Source organism: Elephas maximus, chromosome 3, assembly GCF_024166365.1.
Source record: "Elephas maximus indicus isolate mEleMax1 chromosome 3, mEleMax1 primary haplotype, whole genome shotgun sequence".
Classification (NCBI taxonomy): Eukaryota; Metazoa; Chordata; class Mammalia; order Proboscidea; family Elephantidae; genus Elephas; species Elephas maximus.
In genome coordinates, this window is record NC_064821.1 from 154,591,569 (window position 1) to 154,608,080 (window position 16,512).

General features: G+C 45.4%; 3 non-coding genes across 3 annotated transcripts; 1 reads left to right on the forward strand and 2 right to left on the reverse strand.

Moving 5' to 3' along the window:
- Positions 1–8,649: 8,649 nt before the first annotated feature.
- On the reverse strand, positions 8,650–8,721 carry TRNAE-UUC (transfer RNA glutamic acid (anticodon UUC)). Its single transcript has one exon. It is a non-coding gene; the product is annotated as a tRNA-Glu (tRNA).
- Positions 8,722–13,281: 4,560 nt separating this feature from the next.
- TRNAV-CAC (transfer RNA valine (anticodon CAC)) lies at positions 13,282–13,354 on the forward strand. The gene has a single exon. It is a non-coding gene; the product is annotated as a tRNA-Val (tRNA).
- Positions 13,355–14,565: 1,211 nt separating this feature from the next.
- Positions 14,566–14,639, reverse strand: TRNAN-GUU (transfer RNA asparagine (anticodon GUU)). Its single transcript has one exon. It is a non-coding gene; the product is annotated as a tRNA-Asn (tRNA).
- Positions 14,640–16,512: the final 1,873 nt, after the last annotated feature.

Below are 16,512 nucleotides of genomic sequence, written 5' to 3' on the forward strand. Positions count from 1 at the left end.
CAACAGCTCTAGCCATCTGGTAACAGGACGTTAGAGCTTCAAAGGCACCAACAATCAAGCTAGCTCACTTGAGCAGCCTATTTGGGCATATGAAAACAAAACAAAGCAAGAAGATAAGACACAGTAAGCTAACATAAAATAAATTAAGACAATAACTTATACATGACTCAGAAAAAATAGTCCAAATCAAATCACATAAAGAAGGAGAACATGTTCGCTTCAACAAGCTCCCAAAACAAAGAATCAATGAATCTTCTGGACAAAGATATATTCCTAGAATTACCAGAGGTAGAATACAAAAGATTAATATACAGAACTCTTCAAGAAATCAGGGAGGAGAGCAGGCAAAATGCAGAAGAAACCAAGGATCCCACAGATAATCTGCTCAGGGAAATTAAGGTTACTGAAGAGCATAATGACATATTTAACAGGCTGCAAGAATCCGTACTGAGACAGCAATCAGAAAGTCAGAATATTAACAATAAAATTCTGGAATTAAACAACTCAATAGAAAATCAGAGGAGTAGAATTGAGGAAATGAAGATCAGAATTAGTGATATCAAAGATAAAACTCTTGGCACCAATACATTCGATGAAAAATCAGATAAAACTGATGGGCGGACTCACAGCCGGGAAAGATATGCTTTCTTGTCAACTAGAATTTGTTTCAGGACCTTCAGGTTGTGAAAACACAGGATTTTTTTTAATCAACATTAAGAAGATCATCAAAAATGGTCAAGAAAAGAGAGAGTGGAAGGAGGGAGCAGGCTGTCTCATGGGAGGGAGAGTAATTCGGAATATGTAGCAAGGCGTATATAAGTTTTCATGTGAGAGACTGACTTGATTTCTAAAGTTTCACTTAAAGCACAATAAAAAATATTAAAAAAAAAAAAAAAAAAAGAGCATCAGCCGAGGAATTCTCTCTCCTTCTAGTGTTAGGGATTAAATTGTGTCTCCAGAAGGGAAAGATCACACTCCTAACCACTGTACCTGTGAATGTGACCTGTTTCGGGGTAATAGAGTTTTTTTTTTTTTTAACTTTTATTGAGCTTCAAGTGAACGTTTACAAATCAAGTCAGACTGTCACATGTAAGTTCATATACATCTTACTCCGTACTCTCACTTGCTCTCCCCCTAATGAGTCAGCCCTTCCAGTCTCTCCTTTCCTGACAATTTTGCCAGCTTCCAACTCTGTCTATCCTCCCATCCTCCCTCCACACAGGAGATGCCAACACAGTCTCAAGTGTCCACCTGATATAATTAGCTCACTCTTCATCAGCATCTCTCTCCTACCCACTGTCCAGTCCCTTTCATGTCTGATGAGTTGTCTTTGGGGATGGCTCCTGTCCTGTGCCAACAGAAGGTTTGGGGACCATGACCGCCGGGATTCCTCTAGTCTCAGTCAGACCATTAAGTATGGTCTTTTTATGAGAATTTGGGGTCTACATCCCACTGATCTCCTGCTCCCTCAGGGGTTCTCTGTTGTGCTCCCTGTCAGGGCAGTCATCGATTGTGGCCAGGCACCAACTAGTTCTTCTGGCCTCAGGATGATGTAGGTCTCTGGTTCATGTGGCCCTTTCTGTCTCTTGGGCTCTTAGTGGTCGTCTGACCTTGGTGTTCTTCATTCTCCTTTACTCCAGGTGGGTGGAGACCAATTGATGCATCTTAGATGGCCGCTTGTTAGCATTTAAGACCCCAGACGCCACATTTCAAAGTGGAATGCAGAATGTTTTCATAATAGCATTATTTTGCCAGTTGACTTAGAAGTCCCCTTAAACCATGGTCCCCAAACCCCCACCCTTGCTCCGCTGACCTTTGAAGCATTCATTTTATCCCAGAAACTTCTTTGCTTTTGGTCCAGTCCAATTGAGCTGACCTTCCATGTATTGAGTGTTATCCTTCCCTTCACCTAAAGCAGTTCTTAGCTACTAAATAATCAGTAAAAAATCCTCTCCCTCCCTCCCCCCGTCGTAACCACAAAAGTATGTGTTCTTCTCAGTTTATACTATTTCTCAAGATCTTATAATAGTGGTCTTATACAATATTTGTCCTTTTGCCTCTGACTAATTTTGCTCAGCATAATGCCTTCCAGGTTCCTCCATGTTATGAAATGTTTTACAGATTTGTCACTGTTCTTTATCGATGCGTAGCATTCCATTGTGTGAATATACCACAATTTATTTACCCATTCATCCGTTGATGGACACCTTGGTTGCTTCCAGCTTTTTGCTATTGTAAACAGAGCTGCAATAAACATGGGTGTGCATATATCTGTTTGTGTGAAGGCTCTTGTTTCTCTAGGGTATATTCCAAGGAGTGGGATTTCTGGGCTGTATGGTAGTTCTATTTCTAACTGTTTAAGATAACACCAGATAGATTTCCAAAGTGGTTGTACCGTTTGATATTCCCACCAGCAGTGTATAAGAGTTCCAATCTCTCCGCAGCCTCTCCAACATTTATTATTTTGTGTTTTTTGGATTAATGCCAGCCTTGCTGGAGTGAGATGGAATCTCATCGTGGTTTTAATTTGCATTTCTCTAATGGCTAATGATCGAGAGCATTTTCTCATGTATCTGTTGGCTGCCTGAATATCTTCTTCAGTGAAGTGTGTGTTCATATCCTTTGCCCACTTCTTGATTGGGTTGTTTGTCTTTTTGTGGTTGAGTTTTGACAGAATCATATAGATTTTAGAGATGAGGCGCTGGTCGGAGATGTCATAGCTGAAAATTCTTTCCCAGTCTGTAGGTGGTCTTTTTAGTCTTTTGGTGAAGTCTTTAGATGAGCATAGGTGTTTAATTTTTAGGAGCTCCCAGTTATCTGGTTTCTCTTCATCATTTTTGGTAATGTTTTATATTCTCTTTATGCCTTGTATTAGGGCTCCTAGGGTTGTCCCTATTTTTTCTTCCATGATCTTTATCGTTTTAGTCTTTATGTTTAGGTCTTTGATCCACTTGGAGTTAGTTTTTGCGCTTGGTGTGAGGTATGGGTCCTGTTTCATTTTTTTGCAAATGGATATCCAGTTATGCCATTACCATTGTTAAAAAGACTATCTTTTCCCCAATTAACTGACACTGGGCTTTTGTCAAATATCAGCTGCTCATATGTGGATGGATTTATATCTGGATTCTCAATTCTGTTCCACTGGTCGGGGTAATAGAGTTTTTTGTTGAAGATAAATCCACTGTGGGTGGATTCAATTTTGACTCACAGTGGCCCTGTAGGATGGAGTAGAGGCCAAATGCCACATCTTTCTCCTGCTCTTTGAAGACAGTATCAGTTAAGAAATACCAGAGAAGGGTGGGTCCTAGTCCTAATACTTTCTGAGTGCTGTTTCATAAAAGAGAAGTGATGTGCAGAGGGGGTCAGGCACCAGAAGTAGACAACATGTGAGACTCCCTCACAGACCAATGAATGTCAACAGATACTGGGGGACTACTGATAAGGATGGTTCTTCCTGCCTCAGCCACACCACTGCCCCACACCACTCAACTCCTAGAAATTTCACTGAGGTGGAAGGAGCCTGAATTTTGTGGGATTTGTTTCCCAACTCCTAACACACAAGTTTTCTACCAATAAGTCCAGAGTCATTGGCACTTCGTCCTTACTATGTCCAATCAGGGTAGGGTCATCAATGCAATGGATCAGTATGATAGCCTGAGGAATGGAAATGCAATCAAAGTCCCTGAGGTCTAAAATAAGACATAGGGCTGGAGAGCTGACATATCACTGAGGTAGGAGAGTGGAGGTGTATAGCTGGCCTTTCCAGCTGAAGAAAAGCTGCTTCTGGTGTTTCTTCAAAACTGAAAATAGGAAAACAACATTGGTCAGACCAATAGCTGGATACCAGGTACCAGGAGATATATTAATTTGCTCAAGCAATGAAACCACAACTGGAACGGCAGCTACAGTTAGATTCACCACTTGGTTGAGTTTATGTAATCCACTGTCATTCGACAAGATCCATCTGTTTTTTGCACAGGCCCAATAGGCAAGTAGAACAGGGATTGGTGGGAATCACTACCCCTGCATTCCTGACGCCCTTGATGCTGGCAGTACTCTCTGCAATTCCTCCAAGAATGCGGTATTGCTTCTGGTTTACTATTTTCCTAGATAGGGGCAGGTCTATTGGCCTCGTCTTGGCTTTTCGTACCCTGAGAGCCCCTATTCCTCTTGTCACATATCCAGTGTGGGGGTTCTGGGAGTTGCTGAGTAAATCTCTTCTGATTATGCATTTTGGAACTGGGGAAATCTCTACAGGATGCGTTTACGGACACACCAGACCCACTGTGAGACGAATCTGAGCTAAGAGTGCAATAAGAATCTTACCTTCATATGCCCCTACTCTGACTGGTGGGCCTCAGTGATGTTTTGGGTCTCCTGGAATTAGCGTGCGTCTAGACCCAGTATCCAGTAATGCCAGAAAAGTCTGATTATTTCCTTTCCCCAGTGAACAGTCACTCTCATAAAATCCTGTAGATCACTTTGGGGAAGGCTGGGAGAAATTTCACAGTATAAAGTTTTGGTAGCGTAGGTGGTCTTTACTCAAGGGGACCTGGCTTCCCCTTCATTCAAGGGGTTGTGGTTCGGTAAACTAGCTCTAGGCTGGGAATTGATTGAGAGGCTGCAGCTCTCTATTCTGGTGATTCAAGATAGATTACTGTTCACTTGACCTTGAATTCTTCCACTTGTAGAGATCAAGTAAACATTTAGGAGATTTCTTGTCTATTTCACGCCTAGGACACTTGACTCATTAGCCAACACCGTAATTTCATACAAGTCAGACTATTCTGATTAATGCTTTGTCTCTGCTGTCCATTGTAGTAAACACTATCAACTCCCACCTTGTCTTTGTCAATTGAGTCCTGTCACTTGGCCCCTAACACCACGGGGTCCAATCAGCCCCACTGGAGTTAGGTGTTTTAATTCAGTTAGGGCAGTCCTCACTGTCCACGCTTACTCACATAAATGGGCAATCACAGCAGTCTTCAAGAATACTGCGACCCCCTTAGCAAATTTGTTTCTCACAGTTGTGGCAAATGGTGTGTCCTCTGGCACTCCATGTGTGGGCTTATGGGTCTAACCTGATAAATACACTCTAACTTGCCAATTTCCCTAAGCCTTTGAATACCTTCTTCTACAGTATACCAGGCAGGTCTTGTACTTCAACTTAATTTACTGTTGGCCACCAAGCAATCCATACTTCACCAACCAACCAAATAATCTATTAGATCTTTTCCTAACCTCTTGAGCAGAAACACTGAATGAAGAATCTGTGCTTAGTGGGCCCATATTAATAAACTCCGACTCATCCATCTTTATGTTCCTTGCACCATTATCCCGCATCCTTAATAGCCATTCTCACACATATTCCCCAGGTTTCTGTTTGTACATATTAGGAAAGTCAAGCAGTTCCTTTGGAGTGTGGCGTGCCTCCTCCTCGGTCACACTTTTCATTTCACCTTTTGGGACTTAAGTCTAGATATAGACCTAGAAGAAAAATGGGTAGTGGGGGTGAGTCTTGGGAATATTCAGAAATGTCTTGAAAGGCATCTGCCTAAGCTGAGGCCTCAGGCAAGGCACCAGGTGCCGCCTCAGGTGATATCTCAAACACTCTTCAGACACATTTGTGTTAATCTTCTCAGATGAGGTGGAAGGTATAACCATTATACTGGAGGGCAGTGGCTTTGCTGAAACCCTGGTGCCATAGTTGTTAAGAGCTGGTGGCTAACCAAAAGACCAGTAGTTCAAATCTACCAGAAGCTTCTTGGAAACCCTATGGGGTAGTTCTATTCTGTTGTATGGGGTCACTAGGAGTCAGAATCTCCCTACTAGCTGGAAATGTTTTTTTTGTTTGTTTGTTTTATTTGTTTTGGTGGCTTAGCAAAAAAAGATGGAGTAATCTCTTCAGATGGGAGAAAGAGTGCTGATTCTCCTGACAGCAGTGATTCAACAGAATTTAGAGCCTCAGTGTCCCCAGCTGCCTGATTATCTGCCCATATGTTCCCATTCCAAGTTTCGGGGTCTCATTTCTCCTCAATCAATGGCCTCGCTTTAACTTCATACACCATTCGAGGTTGGGAAGTCAATTACATTGTTATTCACACACTGTTACAATAAGACTCTGCGTTAGATTTTCACCAATATCAGCTCTGTTACTACAAGAAATAAGGCTTTCTTTCAGGGCACAAGTTGCAACTTTGAGGTATTTTATGAGGCGCTTGTATGTGACTCTGAAGCCCTGAGCTCATCTCTCTCACCACTTTGTCTAATGAAAGTAGGACCAACCAACCAGCTTCCTTATTTCCTCACTAAATTGTGGAAAATTTCCAAACATGTGATCACCCAAAGATTCCCTTCTCACCAATACTTGATCTATTTCTGATGATATTTGGCATGTTAAAATTGCCACATCTTGCCATGGATTAGCAGCACCCTTTTTACACTGGAGGTAGAGTCGTCAGCACTTTTAGGACTAGTCAAACTTGAGAACCATTTGAGAAAACTCATCCTTATGATTCTGTTTCTCTGGAACCACTCTCAGTACCAAGTGTCTTGGGCCAGGTTCTCAAGAGAAGCAAAACTAGTGGAGCGTATGTACGAATGTGTATGTGTGTTCATGTGTGTATGTACGCATGTACATATTCCTATGTATATGTATACATAGAGAGAGAGCTTTATGTCAAGTAAATTGCTCACATGGTTGTAGAGCAAACAAGTCCCAAGTCCATGGGTCAGACATCAGGTTGGAGACTTCTCCCTTCTCACGTACCTGCAGGGGCCGAGGAATCCAAGTTTGGCAGGAAAGGAATCAGGCTGCTGGCTAAAGTTCAAAGAAATAGAGGTCAGATGATAACCAGTTGGACACAGGATGCAAAGCAATCGACTAAGCTTTCCCAAAACTTCTATACATATATTGGATGCAAGCCACACTCCCCAGGAAAATTCCCTTACAACTGATTGGCTGATCATATCAGATCACATCATGCAGGATGACTACATCACTATGTAACTGACAAACCAGTGAGAATCATGGCCCAGCCAAGCTGACACACAACGTTAACCACCACATGTTACAAGCCCAGTGATTACCTTAATAGTTTTCCCAACTGGTAGCTAAAACAGCCTATAAATAATTTCATCTACTCCTCTAAAAAGTGTTAAGTCCTGTTTAAATATACATTTATCTACTCTACTTTTGCTTCCTAGGAAGGTAAATCTCATGACAGTCGAAGTCAAATAGATGTTCATATTCTAAATTTGCCTCATTCTGGTTTCACTGATGATCAACCCTGATGACAAGCCTTCTGAAATATTTTTTATTATGAAAATGAGCTAATAACACACCTAGGTGTTTATAGTACTATGGTGTAAATTCCAAATATTCTAGTGTTAAATGATATTTAATAAGAGGTCATTTTACTCAGGTAACTTTGGTGGGAGAATACCATTTAGCTAAAGGCCTGAGACAATTTCTTTCTGACTGTATAAACAGGTTCTTCCTTGAGGGGATCTACCTCTTTTTTGTTCGAAGAGTCTGTGCTTGTGAATTTGTTGAGGGTCTGAGGGTCTGAGGCTGTCTATTACTGTGATTCAAGTCAGATAATGTTCACCAGACCTAGGGTGTTTCTGCTTATACAAATCAAGTAAGTTGCCCATCTATTGCATTTCTAGAGACACTGACCAAGGAGTTCATGCCAAAGAGGTTTGATGGACAGACCATTCTGATTACTGCTTCAGCTGTGTATTCAATGTAGGAAGTAAGGTCACCTTGTCTTTTAGGCTTAAATATTGTGACATGGCCCTTCCAATGCCGTCTTGCTATCATCCCCCTTCATTTCAATGATCCCAGTTCCATGGTAGCAGTTCCCACTGTCCTTCATAAATTAGCCACCACAGAGTTCTTTGAGAATGTGAAAATAGTTCTGTAGGATCTATTTCTCACAGCCTTGTTGAAGGTAGTGTCTTCTGGACCTTTCCAGGGGATAAAAGTAGGGGCGAAAGACCATGTCTGTGGAGTGTACAATTAATTTTTACTCAAAGGATTTGGACTTTTCCCCTGGTTTCTGAGAGGTAATCTCTAAACACCTGAGATTTTCCCAGTGACTAGAGTCTTTGCAATTTCTGGAGGGGCTCCAGGTCACACCTGAGAGTTTATGCTGAAGCGGCAAGGAGGGCCTCATTGACAGGACAAAGAGGAAAAGTCCCTAAGAGGCTGGTTTAGAGGGATATTGCCAAAGGGTTTTGAGATATCAGCAAGTTACTCTGAAATGGGGTAGCAAATACATATATACGGAGGCATGGACAAAGCAAATGTGGAAAATGTTCATTGGTAAATGGACATGAAGAATACATAAAGACACTACTCTTTCAACTTTTTTATGTTTATAATTGTTTTGAAAAGGAAGATTGGGAGCTCTTGTACCAGGTTTTACTTTGTTCTCTTGAGATGAACATTCTGAAAGATGAGGACCACAGGAGCGGTGATGTTTCCTAGTGGCCCAGAGTAGGATACAGCTGTTGGGGGCTCCAAGCCGCTGAAGAGCTGCTCATCGCCTCTCACCTCTCCAAGCCTGGGCCATGCTGGGGACTCTTCTGCATCAAACAGTGCTAAAGAAGATTCCCGCGGAGGGGAGATGTCGCAAAACAGCTTTCCCTGACCGGGAATCGAACCCGGGCCGCAGCGGTGAAAGCGCCGAATCCTAGCCACTAGACCACCAGGGAACTCCCAGAGACCTCTTATCTCTGGCCTCCAGACCGTACATCTCTTTGCACCCAACTCGGGGAAGCCTGGACGCCTACCGTCCTGGATGCTGCCCTCTCCTTCAGCGATCCTCCCCCAAGGCCCTTTCCGCCTCGCTTTATCCAAAACGCGAGACAGCCTGCCACACGCCGAGCACTGTCAGGTCTTCCCAAGTTTCGGAGCGAGGCGGCTCTGCCCTGCCGCACCTTAGACCTGACCTAGAGATGCGCCTTTGCGCGCGGCAGCGTGTGGAGAGACGGTGGCCGGGTCCAGCGCAAGGGACAAGCCTGCAGGGAGGAAGCGCCCAGGGTGGGAAGGAGGCCGAGCACGAGCCCCCAAGAACTCCAATATCAAAAAGGGCTCAGACGGATGCCGAAACAGAGGCAGCCTGGATGAATAACTCTTGGAACCAGGGCCCCGGGACCCCGAATTGAACTCCGGATTTTCCCCCTAAAGTCCTCTGCCCCTGCCACTTCCCCTTCTTTGTTGATGGCCACTCCATCCTTCCCCGTGCTCAGGCAAAAAACTGCGAGTTCTCCTTGGCGATGGTCTTTTCCTCAGACCCCACATCTAATTACTCAGGGATTTACGTGTTCTCTTTGGTGGTATAACGAAGAGTCGGTAGCTCGAATTCACCAGCCGCTCCGTGGAAACCCTATGGGGCTGTTCCACTGTGCTAGCTGTGAGTCGTAATAGACTCGACTGCAACGGATCTTTTGGCTTTTGTCCGTCAAATGTGGACGTGGGTCTACGCAGTCCCTCCCTTTCCTGAGCTCTGAATTTGCACCGACGACTTTCCTGATAAAGGCGGGAGGTCAATTTAAGGCGTAGCCCTCGGCTCGCTCAGACCTTAGGGTTCGAGACCCTTAATTTCCGGGCGTGGGGTTCTGCTGCATTTGCCCCTTTGCTTTGGCTCTGTCTCTCAAAATCAGCCTGTTTCTGGCCTGTCTTGAAGAGTTGCGGACATGCCTGGGACCCCTCCGCTCCTCTCCTCTCTCCAGGTTAAGAAACCAACCCCCTTCGGGTTCCTCCTGCAGAGAAGCTTCCGAAGGCGCTGTTTTTCCTGTCTTGAAGTGCGCGCGCCCAGGTGTGCAGTTTGTGAGGGCGTAGGCGGTGAGTTTGTGGTTCTCCAGTAGCCTTCTCTTCTCTCCCCTCTGTGTAAGAGATGGACAACCGCCCTCTTTGTCCAATTCAGGACGGATCCCAAAGGGTCGAGACCCGACAGAAAGGCGGTGAACCCTCTCCTCTGGGTGGGCGGGAAGGCGGGAGATTGATCCAGAAGGGAAGGGGAAATGCACGTTATGAAATTTCCTGAACTAAAGCTTCTGGGAAGTCAGCCTCCTCTGGAACAGGGTCGCAGGTCCCTGAAGAGCTTAAGGTAGTCCAGTTGTGTCCCCGTCTCCACTCTGAGCCAAAAAACAAAGTCGAGGACCGAGTCCTGGTTTCCAGTGAGCAAGGAATCTGCGCCCTCCCCAGGGTGGGGGAGCACTTGAACTTCGGGTGTGAAGGCAGAGCGGTAACCTCAGCACCTAGAGCAGCAACTGCAGGAGAAAAGGGCACATTCTTGCCCACCAATTTTTTTTTTTTTAACTTGATTTCTAAAGGGAACCCTATGGAGAATAACATTAAAGCCTGTGAGCTACAGAAACTCTTTGCCCATTGGCGGTTGCCCTGAGGCGAAGGTGAAAAACCTGCGCAAACCACCTCCGTTAACTTTCGCACTCCATGATCTGTTGAGCAGAAAAATAAAGAAGGCAAACGAAGATGAGTTTCCAGTATTGAAATAAAACTTCCCTTGAAAAAGAATCTCCAAGAGTGAGGAGGAAGAAATCAAGCGATTGTGAATTCTGCATGAGCTTCCCCTGGGTCCTGCGGTTTATACTCGGCTTCTTGGTCCGGTGTCCAAAGGAATCCAGTGCAGGCCTTCAAGGCTGGCTTGGTATGTGTTGGTTGTTCGATATTTTCAAAGAGCCAAATGTCCTAAGACACATGTTTTAGCCTTTGCTAAAAAATAAGGCACGGCTAAAACATGAAGGCGTGATGTAAAGTAGTGGACTGAAATCCAGCCGCGCAGTGGAGAGGTGCTGAGGCAAAAGGGCTTGAGAGGAGAGAGCGCAGGTCAGGCCCCAGGGAGAGTACGCGGCAGGGCCTGCAGGGAGGATTCTACTGTTCCTGGGTGGACGGGAAGTCTGGATCATTTTGAGTGTGTGTGATAAAATAGGAAACAAAACACGTGCCATTTCAACCGCTTTATGTGCACAATTTAATGACAGTGCTTAGGTTCACCATGTTGTGGAACCATCACCACTATCCGTTCCCGAAGTTTTTCATCACCCTTAACAGAAATCCAGCGCCCCTTAAGCAGTCATTCCTGCCTTTTCCCTCCCACCTGCCCCTGGTAACCATTAGTAAACTTTGGCCTCTATGCATTTGCTGTTCTAGAGATTCCAAGTAGGTGGGATCATATAATATTTGTCCTTTTTCGTCTGGCTTATTTCATTCAGCATAATTTTTCTAGGTTCATCCATGTCTTAACATATATCAGGATCTCCTTTCTCTTTATGGCTGAATAATATTCCACTGTATGGATATACCACATTCTGTTTATCCACTCCTCTGTTGATGGACACTTGGGTTGTTTACACCTTTTGGCTCTTGTGGATAATGCTGCAATGAGCATTGGTGTACAAGGATCTGTTTGCCTTTCTGCTTTCAATTCTTTGGGGGTATATACCTAGTAATGGAGGTGTTGGGTCATTTGGGAATTCTATGGTTAACTGTTTTGAGGAACCATCAAACGAATTTCCACAGAGGCTGAACCATTTTACAATCCCACCAGCAATGGGTGAGGGTTCCAATTTTCCACATCCTCAGCAATGCTTGTTTTCTGGTTTATGCCAAAAGGTTGAGCACTCGACTACTAACTGAAAGGTTTGTGGTTGGAACCCACGCAGAGGCGCCTCGGAAGGCAAGTCTGGCGATCTGCTCCTGAAAGATCCAAAACTCCAAGCCATTGCCATCTAGTCAATTCTGACTCATAGCGACCCTACAGGACAGAGTAGAGCTGCCCCATAGGCTTTCCGAGGCTGTGATCTTTACAGAAGCAGGCCGCCACATCTCTCTCCCACAGAGGGGCTGGTGGTCCAAACTGCTGACCTTTCAGTTAGCAGCCGAGCGCTTTAGCCAGTGCACCACCAAGTCACAGCCTTCAGAACCCTATGGAGCAGTTAGCTCTGCACTGCACTCATGAGATGGTCATGAGTCCTAATCAACTCCATGGCAACTAACACCAAGTGGGGGGATGAATAAGGAGTAATGACATTGAACATCTTTTCATGGAAACACGGATCATTTGTCTGGAACATCAGCGCCCTTAAAGGGGCCACCGAGGCGCTGGTCCGAAGCCCCAGGGTGAGAGCCTTCACAGCTCCTGGGCTGTGGGGAGCTAGAGAGCCCGAGAGGAGCTTAGTTCTGGAAATGGGAGCTCTAGCGAACTTTGGGCTCCTGAACCTCGGTGGAGCACCCCACCCCACTCCCCCTCCCGAAGTCCTAGCTTCCGGGATAAAAAAAAAAAAAAATTCCGGGATAGGTGCAGAAAACTAAGGTCTAAGGGAAGCCACAGGCTCCTTTGCCTGAAGGGATTGTTGGTGTTTTCCCCGAGGGCTTTTTCCAGCTGCTGGCAGTGGAATTTCAAATGTAGTTGAATTTCGGATGTTGCAAGCCAAAGTACTTGGAGACTGCAGGGCTTACGATTTTCCTGGACAAATTCTTAGGCTAGCTCAGTCACGTGGTTTCCGTAGGGTAGTGGTTATCACGTTCGGCTCAGGCGGGAAGGGTCCCTGTTTAGAAGGCGGGCTAAAACAGGTTTCTTTTCCTGAAGGGTTAAGCGTTTGCCAATAGCCTTTAAGGAGAAAAAAAAAACAAAAAAATGACAGGAAGACTTCATTACTGAGTACCTAAGCCAGACCTCATTTCTCTGCGTTAAGTCAGATGGGAGACCAGGACACAATTCTCATCTGGTTCTTGGGAGGCGGGGCACCAAACTAGACATGCTTTATGTGAGTTTTAGTTCCAGAGAGTTGTAAAGGTTCTCTTGGTTCTCTTCTATCACCTGAACTTTCTCCACAGGCTGACACTGAAGAAGTAAACGGCCTCAGGAAGCACCGAGGGAACCCTTCAGGCAAAGGAGACTGAGACTCCCGATATGCCCTGGCTTAGGGTCCCTCGCCTACCCTGGAAACAAGGACCATGGGGCCCCACACGCTGGATTTGACATCTCACATCAAAAGCAAACTGAAGTGGCAGGAACAAGAGAAAGAGATAAGAAAGGCGTTAAAGCTAAGTCTTGAGAGAAATGACCAGTCAAGGCAAATGCAGTGAGCCTTGGTTCGCTTGGTGCTTACTGAGGCCCTTTCCAGGACTTTGCTGCTGCCAGTCCAATTTCGAAATGGGACTGAATTTGGTACATTGAAAGTCACAAAAGGTCAAGAAGGCCACCATAGAGTTTTCACGGATGTTCCTTAGATCATGTGAACCTCAGTGTTTCCGTAGTGTAGTGGTTATCACGTTCGCCTCACACGCGAAAGGTCCCCGGTTCAAAACCGGGCGGAAACAGTTGCTTGTTTTACTCCTCAGAGCCCATTGCTACTTTTCCCCATTGCTTTAGATCTTTTTTTTTTTTTAGATCTAGAATCAAACACGAGTCCCGGAAAGTCCCAGAGGGAAATGCACAAACTGTGATGACCCATAGGAAGGTGCAATACCACCAGAAGTACTGCAAGATTTCTGCCACTTTACATGAACCTAAATCCTAGGGTTCGTCTATGGAAATGGATCCTAAGGGAGTAGAAGTAGGGCGGAAGGAATGTAGTGATGGATACGGCCAGGTTTACTGATTGATACAGGTGCACTAGGTAGAAATTCTGGAGCCACTGCATTAGTTTGAGCAGCTGTCGGCAATTCTACATTGTTCACTTGAACCAGTTCACTGAATACTTGCACCCAAAGGAGGCCTACAGTAAATGAACTTGAAATGGCACAACGTCTTAGATACATTTCTTGTAGTGGAAAATATCTAAAGCCTCAGGGGGATTAGAAAGCTACAGTAAATTTACCATGTAAGACATGTTCATTCACCCACATCTATAGCCCCAGGTATTATCAGGAAGGCATAACCTTCAACAAGTCTGTGAGAAATAGACTTATGGGAACTGTCCTTGCATCCTCCAAGCATTCTGTGGTGGCGATTTTATGAAGGACTGTGGGAACCGCTGCCATTTCCTGGGATTTCTGAAATTAATGGGAGTGTAAGTCAGGGTTGCTAACGACACAGAACGAGCGAGTATAGGTAGCTAGATAGCTAAAGGTGAGTACAACTTTTTTTGTATTCATAAATCCATAGACCCAACTTGATTTCCAAATTATATATTTAAAAAAAAGGGTTAAATAAATAATACCAAAACCAAACCTATTGCTGTCGAGTCGATTCCAACTCATAGCGACCCTATAGGACACAGTAGAACTGCCACACAGGGTTTCCAAGGAGCGCCTGGTGGATTCAAACTGCCGACCTTTTGGTTATCAGCCGTAGCACTTAACCACTACAACACCAGGGTTTCAATAAATAATAGTAGAAGTAAACAAAGTGGAAAAAAAAAACTTGTCAAAAGCAACTCCGATGATTCCTCTCTTTCAATCATTACTGAGTTCTCAGTTTCCAAGCAAAGAGGATAGAAGGCTAACTGATGTTGCTCTCTGCCTGTATATAGTAAGATATAAGCAGCAGAAGCTCTGGGGACATCCTAACACATATAAAACCTAAGGAACGTCCCTGGGTGGGCTCGAACCACCAACCTTTCGGTTAACAGCCGAACGCGCTAACCGATTGCGCCACAGAGACCACAGGTAACCTCTTCCTTTTCAACAACGAGTGAACTCCTGTGAAGCGCTAGGTGGCGCCAGAAGCTTTCTGCCGAGCCATTTGCGCAAAGCCTCGGAAAACCCGACAAGTTGGGGCGACAAATCCTGTTGTTCGTCGCGTTGAAAGCAGTGCGTTTGGGTGAGTCTGCAGCTAGGAGGGTAGCCAAAACGGCCTTCGCCCCTCCTTGCTCCTTGTCCGCCTCAGATGCCAGCGACCCCCGGAGACCCCCGGGTCTGCAACCCCAGTCTGAGCCCAGTGGGGTCCACGACAGGGTTGCTCTGCCTTCGCCCGACCGCCCGCCCGCGCCGTGGACGTCCCCCGCTCGCCTCGGTTACGGTCGGTGTGGCGGGAGCGCGGAAAATAAACGGGGAAAGGGGATTGGTGAAGAGGAGCGAAGGAAAGCTGGGAGGCGTGGAGGAGAACCAGACCTCCAGGAGGCCTGTGCAGAGACTCAGGCGAGGTCCTGGGAAGGAGAGAATGCATTTCAAGGTGTAGCACAACCGGGAAGGAGGAGCTGAGAGAGGGCAGGAAATGGGAGAAAAGCGGCGCACCTGTGGCTGTTCAAGAACAAAACGACAAAACAGTGTGAATGTTTTTCTGTCAATACAGTGTAAGAAGACCAGAGAGTGCTGATAGGTTTGTGGCGCGCTGTGGTCGTATAGTGGTGAGTACTCTGCGTTGTGACCGCAGCAACCGTGGTTCGAATCCGAGTCACGGCAGTGTAGCAACCGTGGTTCGAATCCGAGTCACGGCAGTGTCCGACGTAGCGGCGCGCTTCTTTTGGTTTGGTTTGCATTTCATTCCCGCATCTGCATCGCTCCCTACCTGCGGCAAGAAGGCAGCAAGCCTTCCAGCTAGGGATCAGAAGGACAGGAACTCTGACAGTGAGCATGCCTGGAGCCTGGTCTAAGGGAAACCTTGCGTGCGCCCCACATCTGGCCCAAAGGTGAAATGCCTCTCACTCGGCCTTAGAAGCACTTTCCACTGTTGAGATGAAGTGGTCATAACCGTTTTCTTGGTAAAGGTATTTCAAATAGCAACTGGGCTTTTTTACACGACACCAGAATAAACTTTCGATGCGTTTACAGTAAAATCCAAACTCCCTGCCATAATCCGTGTGCGAGCCATGTCCCTCAGTTTTTTTGCTAACAGCACTTTACTGAAGTGTACTTCGCACTGAGTATAATGCAGAAATCTTTAGTGAACAATTATCGAATTTTGACAAATGTAATCAAGTTATAGAAAGTTTCCACCATCCCAGCAAGGTCCACGGAGCTCCTTTCCAGGTAATCCCCGTCCCCCATCCCTTCCCCGGTTTAGTTAATCACTCTTCTGAGGTCTGTCACCAGAGATTAGTTTTGCCTATTCTTGAAATGCACATGAATGAATGCACATTTTTTTGGATCTGACTCTTGTTCGTTTTTTTCTTTTGTCACGCAACATTGTTTTCAAGGTATAGCCATGTTGTTGCGTTTATCACTTCTTCATTGTGGTATTGTTGATAAGTGAGTTATTCCAATGTGTGAATACACCACAGTTGATGGACAATTGGGTTATTTCCAGTTTTGACTTTTGTGAAAAGGCTGCTATGAGCCTGCTTATCTGAGTCTTTGTGTGGACATGTGCATTCATTCATGTGCATTCATTCATGTGCATTTCAAGAATAGGCAAATCTAATCTCTGGTGAGAGTCCTCAGAAGAGTGATTTTTTGCCAGCTTCCAACTCTCTCTATCCTCCCATCCCCCCTCCAGACAGAAGATGCCAACACAGTCTCAAGTGTCCACCTGATATAATTAGCTCACTCTTCATCAGCATCTCTCTCCCACCCACTGTCCAGTCCCTTCCATGTCT